At 60.0% G+C, this 14,942-nt stretch overlaps 1 non-coding gene across 1 annotated transcript; it reads left to right on the top strand.

Moving 5' to 3' along the window:
• The first annotated feature begins 10,863 nt into the window (after positions 1–10,863).
• Positions 10,864–10,982, top strand: LOC131867860 (5S ribosomal RNA). Its single transcript, XR_009366391.1, has one exon. It is a non-coding gene; the product is annotated as a 5S ribosomal RNA (ribosomal RNA).
• The last annotated feature ends 3,960 nt before the right edge of the window (positions 10,983–14,942 follow it).

Below are 14,942 nucleotides of genomic sequence, written 5' to 3'. Positions count from 1 at the left end.
ATCGGACGCGCTTGGGGCGACTGCCAGTGCCAACCCCTTATCCCGCGATGCGTCCGATACACAGATGGTTCCAAGGCGGCCGAGGAGCCTCACCGCATAGCAATCGGGGGTGCGAGGCGAGGGATGGGGCGGGAAGGCCCCAACGGCTAGACGGAAGAGGCTTCAGGGCCGCCTAGGAATGGTCCAAGCATCGGACACGCTTGGGGCGACTACCAGTGACAGCCCCCTATCCCGCGATGCGTCCGATACGAAGATGGTTCCAAGGCGGCCGAGGAGCCTCACCGCATAGCAATCGGGGTGCGAGGTGGGGGATGCGGCGAGATGGCCCCAACGGCTAGACGGAAGAGGCCACAGGGCCGCGTCGGAATAGTCCAAGCATCGGACGCGCTTGGGGCGACTACCAGTGACAACCCCTTATCCCGCGATGCGTCCGATACGAAGATAGTTCCAAGGCGGCCGAGGAGCCTCACCGCATAGCAATCGGGGTGCGAGGTGGGGGATGCGGCGAGATGGCCCCAACGGCTAGACGGAAGAGGCTGCAGGGCCGCCTCGGAATAGTCCAAGCATCGGACGCGCTTGGGGCCACTACCAGTGACAACCCCTTATCCCGCAATGCGTCCGATACGAAGATAGTTCCAAGGCGGCCGAAGAGCCTCACCGCATAGCAATCGGGGTGCGAGGTGGGGGATGCGGCGAGATGGCCCCAACGGCTAGACGGAAGAGGCCACAGGGCCGCCTCGGAATAGTCCAAGCATCGGACGCGCTTGGGGCGACTACCAGTGACAACCCCTTATCCCGCGATGCGTCCGATACGAAGATAGTTCCCAGGCGGCCGAGGAGCCTCACCGCATAGCAATCGGGGTGCGAGGCGAGGGATGCGGCGAGATGGCCCCAAAGGCTAGACGGAAGAGGCTGCAGGGCTGCCTCGGAATAGTCCAAGCATCGGACGCGCTTGGGGCGACTACCACTGCCAACCCCTTATCCCGCGATGCGTCCGATACACAGATAGTTCCGAGGCGGCCGAGGAGGTGGGGGATGCAGCGAGATGGCCCCAACGGCTAGACGGAAGAGGCTGCAGGGCCGCCTCGGAATAGTCCAAGCATCGGACGCGCTTGGGGCGACTACCAGTGACAACCCCTTATCCCGCGATGCGTCCGATACACAGATAGTTCCGAGGCGGCCAAGGAGCCTCACCGCATAGCAATCGTGGTGCGAGGTGGGGGATGCGGCGAGATGGCCCCAACGGCTAGACGGAAGAGGCTGCAGGGCCGCCTCGGAATGGTCCAAGCATCGGATGCGCTTGGGGCGACTACCACTGCCAACCCCTTATCCCGCGATGCGTCCGATACACAGATAGTTCCAAGGCGGCCGAGGAGCCTCACAGCATAGCAATCAGGGTGCGAGGCGAGGGATGCGGCGAGAAAGCCCCAACGGCTAGAGGGAAGAGGCTTCAGGTCCGCCTCGGAATGGTCCAAGCATCGGACGCGCTTGGGGCGACTACCAGTGACAACCCCTTATCCCGCGACGCGTCCGATACACAGATAGTTCCAAGGCGGCCGAGGAGCCTCACCGCATAGCAATCGGGGTGCGAGGCGAGGGATGCGGCGAGAAGGACCCAACGGCTACACGGAAGAGGCTTCGGGGCCGCCTCGGAATGGTCCAAGCATCGGACGCGCTTGGGGCGACTACCAGTGACAACCCCTTATCCCGCGACGCGTCCGATACACAGATAGTTCCAAGGCGGCCGAGGAGCCTCACCGCATAGCAATCGGGGTGCGAGGCGAGGGATGCGGCGAGAAGGACCCAACGGCTACACGGAAGAGGCTTCGGGGCCGCCTCGGAATGGTCCAAGCATCGGACGCGCTTGGGGCGACTACCAGTGACAACCCCTTATCCCGCGACGCGTCCGATACACAGATAGTTCCAAGGCGGCCGAGGAGCCTCACCGCATAGCAATCGGGGTGCGAGGCGAGGGATGCGGCGAGAAGGACCCAACGGCTAGACGGAAGAGGCTTCGGGTCCGCCTCGGAATGGTCCAAGCATCGGACGCGCTTGGGGCGACTACCAGTGACAACCCCTTATCCCGCGACGCGTCCGATACACAGATAGTTCCAAGGCGGCCGAGGAGCCTCACCGCATAGCAATCGGGGTGCGAGGCGAGGGATGCGGCGAGAAGGACCCAACGGCTAGACGGAAGAGGCTTCGGGTCCGCCTCGGAATGGTCCAAGCATCGGACGCGCTTGGGGCGACTACCAGTGACAACCCCTTATCCCGCGACGCGTCCGATACACAGATAGTTCCAAGGCGGCCGAGGAGCCTCACCGCATAGCAATCGGGGTGCGAGGCGAGGGATGCGGCGAGAAGGACCCAACGGCTAGACGGAAGAGGCTTCGGGTCCGCCTCGGAATGGTCCAAGCATCGGACGCGCTTGGGGCGACTACCAGTGACAACCCCTTATCCCGCGACGCGTCCGATACACAGATAGTTCCGAGGCGGCCGAGGAGCCTCACCGCATAGCAATCGGGGTGCGAGGCGAAGGATGCGGCGAGAAGGACCCAACGGCTAGACGGAAGAGGCTTCGGGTCCGCCTCGGAATGGTCTAAGCATCGGACGCGCTTGGGGCGACTACCAGTGACAACCCCTTATCCCGCGACGCGTCCGATACACAGATAGTTCCAAGGCGGCCGAGGAGCCTCACCGCATAGCAATCGGGGTGCGAGGCGAGGGATGCGGCGAGAAGGACCCAACGGCTAGACGGAAGAGGCTTCAGGGCCGCCTCGGAATGGTCCAAGCATCGAACGCGCTTGGGGCGACTACCAGTGACAACCCCTTATCCCGCGACGCGTCCGATACACAGATAGTTCCGAGGCGGCCGAGGAGCCTCACCGCATAGCAATCGGGGTGCGAGGCGAGGGATGCGGCGAGAAGGACCCAACGGCTAGACGGAAGAGGCTTCAGGGCCGCCTCGGAATGGTCCAAGCATCGGACGCGCTTGGGGCGACTACCAGTGACAACCCCTTATCCCGCGACGCGTCCGATACACAGATAGTTCCGAGGCGGCCGAGGAGCCTCACCGCATAGCAATCGGGGTGCGAGGCGAGGGATGCGGCGAGAAGGACCCAACGGCTAGACGGAAGAGGCTTCAGGGCCGCCTCGGAATGGTCCAAGCATCGGACGCGCTTGGGGCGACTACCAATGACAACCCCTTATCCCGCGACGCGTCCGATACACAGATAGTTCCGAGGCGGCCGAGGAGCCTCACCGCATAGCAATCGGGGTGCGAGGCGAGGGATGCGGCGAGAAGGACCCAACGGCTAGACGGAAGAGGCTTCAGGGCCGCCTCGGAATGGTCCAAGCATCGGACGCGCTTGGGGCGACTACCAGTGACAACCCCTTATCCCGCGACGCGTCCGATACACAGATAGTTCCGAGGCGGCCGAGGAGCCTCACCGCATAGCAATCGGGGTGCGAGGCGAGGGATGCGGCGAGAAGGACCCAACGGCTAGACGGAAGAGGCTTCAGGGCCGCCTCGGAATGGTCCAAGCATCGGACGCGCTTGGGGCGACTACCGTTGCCAACCCCTTATCCCGCGATGCGTCTGATACACAGATAGTTCCGAGGCGGCCGAGGAGCCTCACCGCATAGCAATCGGGTTGCGAGGCAGATTATTGGGAAGGGAACCCCCTGGGATGCGGCTCAAGCAGTGCCCAAAGGGACTGGAATGCGGAATCACATCGAGAGACCCAAATGCTATACGAGGGCTCAAATCGAATTATCGATTTGGCCACGACATGGACGCATCGGAACGACTACCTTTGCCGAACCACTCGCAATTGCATCCATACCGAAACCAATAGACATTTCCGTTAGAGCCCTCGCATAGCATTCGGGAATCTCGCATGCCCCTCTAAATCGACCAATGCTGGCGCTCAATGAAAATCCGAGCGCTACCACCGTTCGAGCGCCAGCATTGGTCGAGTTAGAGGGGCACGGGGGAGAATGCTCCAGTCAACACCTCCCCTATATAAGTTATTTGTCCGATTCTCGCACAACCGTAGTCTGCCTCGTCGAATCAAACAACGGTCCCAGATTCCGACTTCCGTTCCGTAGAGACCCAAAAGCTAGATGGAGGCTCGCAAGAAAGAGAGTCGGCGCATAGCAATCGGGTTTCTCGAACGTTTAGGGACCGAGCTCACTTGCGGATAGGGCAAAATCCGCCAAGCAACCCAAAAGCTAGACGGGGGCTCGAATCGAATCGCCTAGGCGGCCACAACAACGACGTGTTGGATCGACTACCAGTGCCAAACCATTCAGCAAGACTAGTCTGTGTCGAGGCCGGATAGAGATTCTCAGAGAGCGCCCGCATAGCATTTAGGAGACCTGCCGCGTCCCTCACACTCGACAAATGGTGGTGCACGTTTATAAATCCGAGCGATCCCAACCCTTTCAAGCACCAACATCGGTCGAGATAGAGGGGCACGGAGGGGGCTGCGTGAGACAACACAGTCCCCTATATAAGTTATTTGTCCGATTCTCACACATCCGAAGAATGGTCATCAAATCGGACAACAGCCCAAACTTCCGACTTCCGTCCCAGAAAGCCCAAGAGCTATCTAAAACGTTCATGGCCGGAACTCGATCGCGGCTATACCAGTCCGCCAAGCAACCCAAAAGCTAGACTGGAGCTCTAGTCGAATCACCTCTGTGGCCATTGCAAGGACGTGTTGGAGCGACTACCATTGCCGAACCATTCCGCAGGTCGAGTCCATACCAAGGCCGCATAGAGATTCACGATGAGCTCCTGCATAGCAATCAGGAGACTTGCCGTGTCCATCACAATCGATAAATCCTGGTGCAAGATTTTTGCATCCGAGCGCTCCAACCAGTCGAGCACCAGCATCAATCGACATAAACGGGCACGGGGGGAGGATGCTCGAGAACACTACCTCCCCTATATAAGTTATTTGTCCGATTCTCAAGCAGCCGAAGTCTGGTCATCGAATCGGGTCAAAGACCACAACTTCCGACTTTACCCACAATGCAAGTCATCGAATCGAACATCGGCCCCCGAGTCGGACTCCATGCGTATGTCAGGTCATCGGACCCAAATTCCGCCTTCCTGCGCATGGCGGGCCATCAATATCAACTCGGTCATCGGACCCAAACTCCGCCTTTTTGCGTATGGCACGCCTTCAAATCGGTCATCGGACCCAAATTCCGCCTTCCTGTGCATGGCGGGCCATCAACATCAACTCGGTCATCGGACCCAAATTCCGCCTTTCTGCGCATGGCACGCCATCAACTCGGTCATCGGACCCAAATTCCGCCTTCCTGCGCATGGCAGGTCATCGGACACAAATTCAGACCTCGCCAATATGCCTACGTATCGAATCGGTCATCGGACCCAACTTCCGACTTCATCCATACTGTAGGGTCTTTGAGGTTGGCGCGGTGCGCTCAACCCAGGGAGTCGACCCATCGAAGCATACACCTCCCCTATATAAGCTATTTGTCCGATTCCCACACCTGTGTAGTTTGCACCTCTGACCAGGACATCGACCCCAACTTCCGAACTCGACTGCAACGACGGCACCAGCGCCTTGGTGCGCACCTTGCGACGCACAGTCCCAACATTCGCCTTCCTGCACATGGCAGGTCATCGGACCCAAATTCCGACCTCGCGAGTATGCCTACATATCGAATCGGTCATCGGACCCAACTTCCGACTTCATCCATACCGTAGGGTCTTTGAGGTTGGCGCGGTGCGCTCAACCCGGGGAGTCGACCCAACGAAGCATACACCTCCCCTATATAAGCTATTTGTCCGATTCCCACACCTGTGTAGTTTGCACCTCCGATCAAGACATCGACCCCAACTTCCGAACTCGCCTCCAACGACCGAACCAGCGCCTTGGTGCGCACCTTGCAACGCACAGTGCCAACATTCGCCTTCCTGCACGTGGCAGGTCATCGGACCCAAATTCCGACCTCGCGAGTATGCCTACATATCGAATCGGTCATCGGACCCAACTTCCGACTTCATCCATACCGTAGGGTCTTTGAGGTTGGCGCGGTGCGCTCAACCCGGGGAGTCGACCCAACGAAGCATACACCTCCCCTATATAAGCTATTTGTCCGATTCCCACACCTGTGTAGCTTGCACCTCCGATCAGGACATCGACCCCAACTTCCGAACTCGACTAAAAAGACCGCACCAGCGCCTTGGTGTGCACCTTGCAACGCACAGTGTCAACATTCGCCTTCCTGCACATGGCAGGTCATCGGACCCAAATTCCGACCTCATGAGCATACCTACTAATCGAATTGGTCATCGGACCCAACTTCCGACTTCATCCATACCGTAGGGTCTTTGAGGTTGGCGCGGTGCGCTCAACCTGGGGAGTCGACCCATCGAAGCATACACCTCCCCTATATAAGCTATTTGTCCGATTCCGACACCTGTGTAGTTTGCACCTCCGCTCAGGACATCGACCCCAACTTCCGAACTCGCCTGCAACGACCGAACCAGCGCCTTGGTGCGCACCAAAAGTGCGCACTTTTGGAGGGCACTTTTGTGCGCTCCAAAGGTGCGCACTTTTGGAGGGCACTTTTCTGCGCTCCAAAGGTGCGCACTTTTGGAGGGCACTTTTTGGAGGGCACTTTTCTGCGCTCCAAAGGTGCGCACTTTTGGAGGGCACTTTTTGGAGGGCACTTTTCTGCGCTCCAAAGGTGCGCACTTTTGGAGGGCACTTTTTGGAGGGCACTTTTCTGCGCTCCAAAGGTGCGCACTTTTGGAGGGCACTTTTTGGAGGGCACTTTTCTGCGCTCCAAAGGTGCGCACTTTTGGAGGGCACTTTTTGGAGGGCACTTTTCTGCGCTCCAAAGGTGCGCACTTTTGGAGGGCACTTTTCTGCGCTCCAAAGGTGCGCACTTTTGGAGGGCACTTTTTGGAGGGCACTTTTCTGCGCTCCAAAGGTGCGCACTTTTGGAGGGCACTTTTTGGAGGGCACTTTTCTGCGCTCCAAAGGTGCGCACTTTTGGAGGGCACTTTTTGGAGGGCACTTTTCTGCGCTCCAAAGGTGCGCACTTTTGGAGGGCACTTTTGTGCACTCCAAAGGTGCGCACTTTTGGAGGGCACTTTTCCTGTGCTCCAAAGGTGCACACCTAGGTGAGCACCTTCGACCACACCTTGTAGCACACCAAACTCTGACTTTCGACTTCATCCGCAATGCAGGGTCTTTGAGGTTGGCGCAATGCGCACAACCAGGGGAGTCGACCCATCAAACCCAACACCTCCCCTATATAAGCTATTTGTCTGATTCTCATACATGCGTAGCCTGCAGGAGCAATTAGGACATCGACCCCAACTTTCGGCTTCTAAACGAAAACAAGGTCTTTGAGGTTGGTGTAATGCGAACAACTAGGGGAGTCAACCCATCAAACCCAACACCTCCCCTATATAAGCTATTTGTCTGATTCTCATACATGTGTAGTCTACAGGAGCAATTAGGACATCGACCCCAACTTTTGACTTCTTAACGAAAACAAGGTCTTTGAGGTTGACGTAATGCGCACAACCAGGGGAGTCGACCCATCAAACCCAACACCTCCCCTATATAAGCTATTTGTCCGATTCTCATACATGTGTAGCCTGCAGGAGCCATTAGGACATTGACCCCAACTTTTGACTTCTTAACGAAAACAAGGTCTTTGAGGTTGGCGTAATGCGCACAACCAAGGGAGTTGACCCATCAAACCCAACACCTCCCCTATATAAGCTATTTGTCTGATTCTCATACATGTGTAGCCTGCAACAACGATTAGGACATCCACCCCAACTTCTGAATTCGTCTGCGTTGACCGCACCAAAGGTGCACGCCTTGGTGCTCACCAAAATCCGACTTCCGACTTCTTCTGCTATGCGGGGTCTTTGAGGTTGGCGCAGTGCGCACAACCAGGGGAGTCAACCCACCGAATGCAACACCTCCCCTATATAAGCTATTTGTCTGATTCTCATACATGCGTAGACTGCAGCAATGATTAGGACATCCACCCCAACTTTTGACTTCTTAAACAAGACAGGGTCTTTGAAGTTGGTGCAGTGCACACAACCAGGGGAGTCGACCCATCAAACGCAACACCTCCCCTATATAAAGCTATTTGTCCGATTCTCATACGTGTAGTCTGCAGCAGCGATTAGGACATCGACCCCAACTTCCGAATTCGTTTGCATTGACCGCACCAAAGGTGCACGCCTTGGTGTGCACCCTGGAGTGCACTTTGGTGCTCACCTCGGTGCACACTTTGGTGTGCACCTCGGTGTGCACCAAAGGTGCGCACCTTGGAGCGCACCAAAGGTGTACACTTTGGAGCGCACCACATAGGGTCTTTGAGAGGTTGGCGCAGTGCGCACACCAAGGTGGGTGTTGAGGTGCGTGCCGAGGTGGGTGGGTGCTAGGGTGCGCTCCATGGTGGGTGCCAGGGTGGGTGCGTGCTAGGGTGGATTCCAAAGAGGGTCATAGGGTGGGTGCCAAGGTGGGTTGGTGATATAGTGGGTTCAAAGGTGGGTACTAGGGTGGGTTCCAAGGTGGGTCACAAGTTGGGTGCCAGGATGCGTGGGTGTTAGGTTGGGTGCCAAGGTGGGCTCCTGCGTGGGTGGGTGCTAGGGTGGGTTTCAAGGTGGACGCGAGGGCGGGTGCCAAGGTGGGTAACAAGTTGGGTGTTAGGATGGGTGAGTGCTAGAGTGGGTGCCAAGGTGGGTGGGTGCTAAGGTGGATGCCAAGGTGGTTCACAGGGTGGGTGGGTTCTAGGGTGAGTTCCAAGGTGGGTCACAGGTTCAGTGCTAGGGTGGGTGTCAAGGCGGGTGTCGAGGTGCCTGGGTGCTAGGGTGTGGATGCCAATGTGGGTCATAGGGTGGGTACTAGGGTGGGCTGCAATGTGGGTGCCAAGGTGGGTAACATGCTCGGTGGGTTCTAAATTGGGTGCCAGGGTGGGTGTGCACCCACCTTGCCCGAGGTGGGTGCCAAGGTGCCAGTGTGGGTGGGTGCTAAGGTGGATGCCAAGGTGGGTGAGAAGGTGGGTGATAGGTTGAGTGGTAGGATGGGTGGGTGCCAAGATGGGTCACAGGGTGGGTGCAAGGGTGGGTAGGTGCTAGGGTTGGTGTCAGGGTGGGTGGGTGCTAGGTTGGGTTCCAAGGTGGGTGCGAGGGTGAGTGTCAAGGTGGGTCACAGGTTAGGTGCTAGGATGGGTGAGTGCTAGGGTGCAAAGGTGCCAGGGTGGGTGCTAGGATGGGTCGATGCTAGGGTGAGTGGCAAGGTGGGTCCACAAGTGTCAAGGTGGGTGCCGAGGTGGGTGCCAAGTCGGCGACTGCTATGGTGGATGCCAAGGTGGGTCACGGGGTGGGTGCCAAGTTGCTAGGTTGGGTTCCAAGGTGGGTGCCAACGTGGGTGCTAGGGTGCGTGGGTTAAAGGGTGTGTCACAACGTGGGTGCCAGGATGGGTGCGCACCCACACTGGCCAAGACGGGTGCGGGTGCAAGGTTGGGTTCCAAGCCCGGTCACAGGCTGGGTGCTAGGATGGGTGGGTGCCAAGGTGGGCACCAGGGTGGGTGCACCCACCCTGGCCAAGGTGGGTCACGGGGTGGGTCCTAGGGTGGGTAACGGGGTGGGTACTAAGGTGCGTGCCAAGGTGGGTCATAGGGTGGGTGCCAAGGTGGGCACCAGGGTGGGTGTGCACCAACCCTAGCCAGGGTAGGTCACGGGGTGGTTGTCGGGGTGGGCGTCAAGGAGCCAAGGTGGGTGGCAAGTAGCCAAGTTGCGTGCCAAGGTGGGTGTCGGGGTGGGTGCCAAGGATCCAAGGTGGGTGCCAAGGAACCAAGGTGGGTGTCTGGGTGGGTGCCGAGGTGGGAGCCAGGGTGGGTCCCAAGGTGAGTGCAAAGGTGGGTGCCAGGGTCAAGGTGAGTGCCAATGTGGGTTCCAAGGTGCCAGGGTCAGGGTGAGTGCCAATGTGGGTTCAAAGGTGCTAAGTTGGGTGCGAGGTTGGGTGCGAGGGTGGGTGGGTGCCAAGGTGTGCTAGGTGGAAGCCCGGGTGGGTCGGCATCCCATGGGTGTCGAGTTGGGTGCCTGATGGGTGCTTCTTGTCAAGTTTTAGTCGTCGGGACTCATTTCGAGCCTTAGAGGTCGTTTCTTGTCCGGTTGCCCTGTCTTCGACCTGGGAACCCAATTTTGGTCCTCGGGTCCCATTTTTTTTTGTCTCGCATCCCACTTTTGGCCTGTGGCCTTTTCGGGGTCGATTCTCGTTTTGGGCATCAGAGCATGTTTCTTCTCCTAAAACCCAATATTTGTTTATTAAGTCTCGGAACACATTTTTGTTCTCGTGGACCCATCATGGGTCTTGGAACGCATTTGTGGTCCTTGGGTCCCATTTTGCATCCCGAAACTTGTGTTTTGGTGCTTGATCCCTATTTTGGGTGCCCACCTTGCACCAAGTGCGCACCCGGGGCAAACCGAGCGCCTTGGTGCACCGGGGCAAGATCGAGCGTGCACCCGAGGCGCCCCGAACATGCACCAAGGTGCACTCGGCCCACATGTGAGCGCAGGTCGTTGCGCCCGAGGTGGTGTGTGGGCACCGCGTTGCAGACGGGACACTGCACGCACACGACGCCCCCTCCAGGTGCACGCACGTAGGCCGGGCCGGGTGCACACCCGACGCCCTAGCAAGGTGCGCGCACCCGGGCAGGGCTCACACTTGGCGAACGGGGCGCACTTCGCGAGGGAGGGTGTGCACCTCGACGGGGGTGGGTGGCCGGGGTGGATTCGCACGTGGGTCGCGGTTTGCTAAGTACACACTGCGACAAGCTCATAACGGGTGCGATCATACCAGCGTTAGTGCACCGGATCCCATCAGAACTCCGCAGTTAAGCGCGCTTGGGCCGGAGTAGTACTGGGATGGGTGACCTCCCGGGAAGTCCCGGTGTTGCACCCTTTTTTAGTTTTTCGCCGGGCGTCGCAATGCTATTTGAATAAACCTTTTGCCCGTTTGCGTTCTCGTCGGGGCCGGGCCGGGCCGGGGTGCGCTGCCCGCACTACCGCGCGCGCGGGGGCGACACCGAGCGCGCACCCGAGGCGCCCCGAGCACACAGGCCACGGTGCAACCCGGGCGTTGTGCGCGCACCCCGGTGCGCCCGAGGTGCTGCGCGCGCACCCAGGTGAAATCGGTGTGCACCTCGGCCAGTGCGCGCTCGGTCGAGTCGCGCACGTTGGCCAAGGTGCACGGTGATGTTTCTTACTCTAAGGTTCCGCACCAGACGCCCGGGACAGGTGAGCGAAGCTGGGCGGGGCCGGGTGCGCGGCCGGGGCAGGTGCACGCAGCTGGAGAGAGCTTTGGAGCACACTTCGGAGCGCACCAATGATGCGCTCCATTCAAAAGTTTCCTGAAAAGGCAAAAAAAGTTGAGATTATAGAATTTCCCACTTGAGAGATTGTAAAAAAAAAAAATTTAAAATGAAGGAAACGCGGGTGCCAAGGTGTGCGCAGCCCAGCCAAGGTGTGCGCACCAAGGCGCCCACCCTGGCGAAGGTGCACGCAAGGTGCGCACCCGAGGCAAACCGGACAATTAACCCAACTTTCGACTTCGCGCGCACCTTGGAGCGCACTTCGGAGCGCTCCTTGGTGCGCACCAATCTTGGGCACCTCGGAGTGCACCATGGCGCCCACCAAGGTGCGCACCCGGGGCAAACCGAGCTCCGACTTCGTGCGCACCTTGGAGCGCACGAAAGGTGCGCACCATGGCGCCCACCAAGGTGCGCAGCCCAGCCAAGGCGTGCGCATCAAGGTGCGCACCCTGGCGAAGGTGCGCACCCGGGGCAAACCGAGCTCCGACTTCGTGCGCACCTTGGAGCGCACAAAAGGTGCGCAACCCAGCCAAGGTGTGCGCACCCCGGTCAAACCGAGCTCCGAATCGTGCGCACCAGAGGTGCACGCCATCGTGCGCACCTTGGAGCACACTTCGGAGCCCTCCTTGGTGCGCGCCGATGTTGCGCACCTCGGAGCGCACCCGGGGAAAACAATGCAATTAACCCGACTTTCGACTTCGTGGGCACCTCGGAGCGCTCTCGGGTTCGCACCTCGGAGCACACCGAGGTGCGCACCTTTGATGCGCTGCCTTCACCAATTTCCAGAAAAGGCAAGAAAACATTGAGAAGGTGTGCGCACCGAGGTGCCCACCCTGGCGAAGGTGCACGCGAGGTGCGCACCCGGGGCAAACCGGGCTCCGACTTCGTGCACGCCGCACCTTGGAGCACACTTCGGAGCGCTCCTTGGTGCGCACCAGGGCGCGCAACCCAGCCGAGGTGCCCACCCCGGCGAAGGTGCACGCGAGGTGCGCACCCGGGGCAAACCGGGCTCCGACTTCGTGCACGCCATGGTGCCCACCGCGGCGAAGGTGCACGCGAGGTGCGCACCCGGGGCAAACCGGGCTCCGACTTCGTGCACGCCGCACCTTGGAGCACACTTCGGAGTGCTCCTTGGTGCGCACCATGGTGCCCACCAGGGCGCGCAACCCCGCCGAAGGTGCACGCGAGGTGCGCACCCGGGGCAAACCGGGCTCCGACTTCGTGCACGCCGCACCTTGGAGCACACTTCGGAGCGCTCCTTGGTGCGCACCATGGTGCCCACCAGGGCGCGCAACCCCGCCGAAGGTGCACGCGAGGTGCGCACCCGGGGCAAACCGGGCTCCGACTTCGTGCACGCCATGGTGCGCACCGCGGCGAAGGTGCGCACCCGGGGCAAACCGGGCTCCGACTTCGTGCACGCCGCACCTTGGAGCACACTTCGGAGCGCTCCTTGGTGCGCACCAGGGCGCGCAACCCAGCCGAGGTGCCCACCCCGGCGAAGGTGCACGCGAGGTGCGTACCCGGGGCAAACCGGGCTCCGACTTCGTGCACGCCGCACCTTGGAGCACACTTCGGAGCGCTCCTTGGTGCGCACCATGGTGCCCACCAGGCCGCGCAACCCAGCCAAGGTGTGCGCACCAAGGTGCACGCGAGGTGCGCACCCGGGGCAAACCGGGGTCCGACTTCGTGCACGCCGCACCTTGGAGCACACATCGGGGCGCTCCCGGGTTCGCACCGGCGTTGCGCACCGTGGTGGGCACCTCGGAGCACACCAAGGTGGGCAGCGAGGTGCGCACCTTTGATGCGATGCCTTCACTAATTTCCATAAAAGGCAAAAAAAAAACGAGATTTTAAAATTTCCGTTTTGAAAGATAGTGAGAAAAAGGGAATGCTGGTGCCATCTTGAGCCCGCCCTGGTGCGCAGCCCAGCCAAGGTGTGCGCACCAAGGTGCCCACCCTGGCGAAGGTGCGCGCCCGGGCAATTAACCCAACTTCCAACTTCGCGCGCGCCAGGGTGGGAGCGCACCCAACAACCGGGCCTGGGAAGAGCCAATGCGAGAAACCCCACCAAACGCTCTGACAAAAAAAGAGGGGGCGCTCCAGTAACCCCGCTTCGGAGCGCACCCTGGGCAAACCCAGCCAAGGTGCCCACCCCGGCCAAGGTGCAGGCGAGGTGCGCACCCGGGGCAAACCGGGCTCCGACAACGTGCACGCCGCACCTTGGAGCACACTTCGTAGCGCTCCCGGGTGCGCACCTCAGAGCACACCAAGGTGGGCAGCGAGGTGCGCACCTTTGATGCGCTGCCTTCACTAATTTCCAGAAAAGGCAAAAAAAAAAGGAGATTTTAAAATTTCCGTTTTGAAAGATAGTGAAAAAAACGGAACGCGCGTGCCATCTTGAGCCCGCCCTGGTGCGCAGCCCAGGTAAGGTGCCCACCCTGGCAAAGGTGCGCACCCGGGCAATTAACCCTACTTCCGACTTCGTGCGCGCCAGGGTGGCAACCGGGCCTCGGAAGAGCCAATGCGAGAAACCCCACCAAACGCTCCGACAAAAAAAGAGGCGGCGCTCCAATAACCCCGCTTCGGAGCGCAGCCGGGGCAAACCCAGCCAAGGTGCCCACCCCGACGAAGGTGCACGCGAGGTGCGCACCCGGGGCAAACCGGGCTCCGACAACGTGCACGCAGCACCTTGGAGCACACTTCGAAGCACTCCCGGGTGCCCACCGGCGTTGCGCACCGTGGTGGGCAGCGAGGTGCGCACCTTTGATGCGCTGCCTTCACTAATTTCCAGAAAAAGGCAAAAAAAAATGAGATTTTAAAATTTCCGTTTTGAAAGATAGTGAAAAAAAAGGAACGCGGGTGCCATCTTGAGCCCGCCCTGGTGCGCAGCCCAGGCAAGGCATGCGCACCAAGGTGCCCACCCGAGGTGCACACCCGGGGCAAACCGGGCTCCGACTTCGTGCAGGCCGCACCTTGGAGCACACTTCGGAGCGCTCCTTGGTGCGCACCATGGTGCCCACCAGGGCGCGCAACCCAGCCAAGGTCTGCACACCAAGGTGCCCACCCCGGCGAAGGTGCACGCGAGGTGCGCACCCGGGGCAAACCGGGCTCCGACTTCGTGCACGCCATGGTGCCCACCGCGGCGAAGGTGCACGCGAGGTGCGCACCCGGGGCAAACCGGGCTCCGACTTCGTGCACGCCGCACCTTGGAGCACACTTCGGAGCGCTCCTTGGTGCGCACCATGGTGCCCACCAGGGCGCGCAACCCAGCCAAGGTGTGCGCACCAAGGTGCACGCGAGGTGCGCACCCGGGGCAAACCGGGGTCCGACTTCGTGCACGCCGCACCTTGGAGCACACATCGGAGCGCTCCCAGGTTCGCACCAGCGTTGCGCACCTTTGATGCGCTGCCTTCACTAATTTCCAGAAAAGGCAAAAAAAAACGAGATTTTAAAATTTCCGTTCTGAAAGATAGTGAAAAAAACGGAACGCGGGTGCCATCTTGAGCCCTTCCTGGTGCGCAGCCCAGGCAAGTTGTGCGCACCAAGGTGCC

The sequence above is a fragment of the Cryptomeria japonica genome, unplaced genomic scaffold, assembly GCF_030272615.1.
Source record: "Cryptomeria japonica unplaced genomic scaffold, Sugi_1.0 HiC_scaffold_185, whole genome shotgun sequence".
Taxonomy (NCBI): domain Eukaryota; kingdom Viridiplantae; phylum Streptophyta; class Pinopsida; order Cupressales; family Cupressaceae; genus Cryptomeria; species Cryptomeria japonica.
This window is presented reverse-complemented; position numbering and strand designations above follow the sequence as displayed.